This window comes from Arachis hypogaea, chromosome 20 (genome assembly GCF_003086295.3).
Source record: "Arachis hypogaea cultivar Tifrunner chromosome 20, arahy.Tifrunner.gnm2.J5K5, whole genome shotgun sequence".
Classification (NCBI taxonomy): Eukaryota; Viridiplantae; Streptophyta; class Magnoliopsida; order Fabales; family Fabaceae; genus Arachis; species Arachis hypogaea.
The window spans coordinates 89,613,695-89,616,342 of record NC_092055.1 but is presented as its reverse complement, the minus strand read 5'-3'; the positions used below and the strand labels follow the sequence as shown (position 1 = coordinate 89,616,342).

Genomic DNA, 2,648 nt, shown 5'->3' with positions numbered 1-2,648 from the left:
GTTTTGATTCAAAAATTTGAAGTTTGTTACTTGCTTGTTAAGAAAGATTCAAACTTTAAGTTCTAGAATCATATCTTGTGATTTCTTATGAATCAAGTCATTAATTAAGATTTTAAAAATCAAATCTTTTTCAAAATTAGTTTCTAAAATATCTTCTTATCTTATCTTTTTCAAAAATATCTTTTCAAAATATCTTTTCTAACTTCCTAACTTCTTATCTTTTCAAATTTTGTTTCAACTAACTAACTAACTTTTTGCTTGTTTCTTAACTTTTTCAAAACCACCTAACTAACTCTCTCTCTCTCATTTTCGAAAATATCTTCCCTCTTTTTCAAAAAATTTCTTTTTAATTAACTAATTATTTTTATTTTTTATTTTTAATTTCAAAAATTTTCGAAAAAAAATACTAACAATTTTCAAAAACCATTTTCAAAAATCACTAACTCCTTTTCAAAAATTCTCGAAAATTTCCTCCCCCATCTCATTCTATTTATTCATTCATATCCTAACATCTCATCTCACCTCTCTTCCATCCTCACAGTTGTGTTTCTTCCATTATATTACATTCTTTGTCTCCCCCTCTTCTTCTACTCACACAGGGATCCCTATAATGTGGTATAAAGGATCTCTATTATTATTATTATTTTTCTGTTCCTTCTTCTTTGTCATATGAGCAGGAGCAAGGATAAGAACATTCTTGTGGAAGCAGATCCAGAACCTGAAAGGACTCTGAAGAGAAAATTAAGAGAAGCTAAAATACAACAATCCAGAGATAACCTTTCAGAAATTTTCGAACAGGAAAAGGAGATGGCAGCCGAAAATAATAATAATGTAAGGAAGATGCTTGGTGACTTTACTGCACCTAATTCCAATTTACATGGAAGAAGCATCTCCATTCCTGCCATTGGAGCAAACAACTTTGAGCTGAAACCTCAGTTAGTTTCTCTGATGCAGCAGAACTGCAAGTTTTATGGACTTCCATCTGAAGATCCTTTTCAGTTCTTAACTGAATTCTTGCAGATATGTGATACTGTTAAGACTAATGGAGTAGATCCTGAAGTCTACAGGCTCATGCTTTTCCCTTTTGCTGTAAGAGACAGAGCTAGATTATGGTTGGATTCTCAACCTAAAGACAGCCTGAACTCTTGGGATAAGCTGGTCACGGCTTTCTTAGCCAAGTACTTTCCTCCTCAAAAGCTGAGCAAGCTTAGAGCTGATGTTCAAACCTTCAGACAGAAAGAAGGTGAATCCCTCTATGAAGCTTGGGAAAGATACAAACAGTTGACCAAAAAGTGTCCTTCTGACATGCTTTCAGAATGGACCATCCTGGATATATTCTATGATGGTTTATCTGAGCTATCAAAGATGTCACTGGACACTTCTGCAGGTGGATCCATTCACCTAAAGAAAACGCCTGCAGAAGCTCAAGAACTCATTGACATGGTTGCTAATAACCAGTTCATGTACACTTCTGAAAGGAATCCTGTGAGTAATGGGACGCCTATGAAGAAGGGAGTTCTTGAAGTTGATACTCTGAATGCCATATTGGCTCAGAATAAAATATTGACTCAGCAAGTCAATATGATCTCTCAGAGTCTGCATGGAATGCAAGCTGCATCCAACAGTACTCAAGAGGCTTCTCCTGAAGAAGAAGCTTATGATCCTGAGAACCCTGCAATAGCAGAGGTAAATTACTTAGGTGAACCTTATGAAAACACCTATAACTCAACATGGAGAAATCATCCAAATTTCTCATGGAAGGATCAAAAGCCCCAACAAGGCTTTAATAATGGTGGAAGAAACAGGTTTAGCAATAGCAAGCCTTTTCCATCATCAACTCAGCAACAGACAGAGAACTCTGAACAAAATGCTTCTAATTTAGCAAATCTAGTCTCTGATCTATCTAAGGCCACTGTAAGTTTCATGAATAAAACAAGGTCTTCCATTAGAAATCTGGAAGCACAAGTGGGCCAGCTGAGTAAAAGGATCACTGAAATCCCTCCTAGTACTCTCCCAAGCAATACAGAAGAGAACCCAAAAGGAGAGTGCAAGGCCATTGACATAAGCGCCATGGCCGAACCTGTGAGGAGAGGAGAGGACGTGAATCCCAAGGAGGAAGACCCCTTGGGACGTCCAGTGGTCAATAAGGAGCTTCCCTCTGAGGAACCAAAGGAATCTGAGACTCATCTAGAGACCATAGAGATTCCATTGAACCTCCTTATGCCCTTCATGAGCTCTGATGAGTATTCCTCTTCTGAAGAGAATGAGGATGTTACTGAAGAGCAAACTGCCAAGTTTCTTGGTGTAATCATGAAGCTGAATGCCAAATTATTTGGCATTGATACTTGGGAAGTTGAACCTCCCTTGTTCATTAATGAACTAAGTGATCTGGATCAACTGACATTGCCTCAGAAGAGACAGGATCCTGGAAAGTTCATAATACCCTGTACCATAGGCACCATGATCTTTAAGGCTCTGTGTGACCTTGGTTTAGGAATAAACCTCATGCCGCTCTCTGTAATAGAGAAACTGGGAATCTATGGGGTGCAAGCTGCTAAAATCTCACTAGAGATGGCAGACAGCTCAAGAAAACAGGCTTATGGACAAGTAGAAGATGTATTAGTAAAGGTTGAGGGCCTTTACATACC

The 2,648-nt window shown here is 37.8% G+C and overlaps 1 non-coding gene across 1 annotated transcript; it reads right to left on the bottom strand.

Moving 5' to 3' along the window:
* Nucleotides 1–1,203: 1,203 nt before the first annotated feature.
* Nucleotides 1,204–1,311, bottom strand: LOC112787408 (small nucleolar RNA R71). The gene has a single exon (XR_003194824.1). It is a non-coding gene; the product is annotated as a small nucleolar RNA R71 (small nucleolar RNA).
* Nucleotides 1,312–2,648: the final 1,337 nt, after the last annotated feature.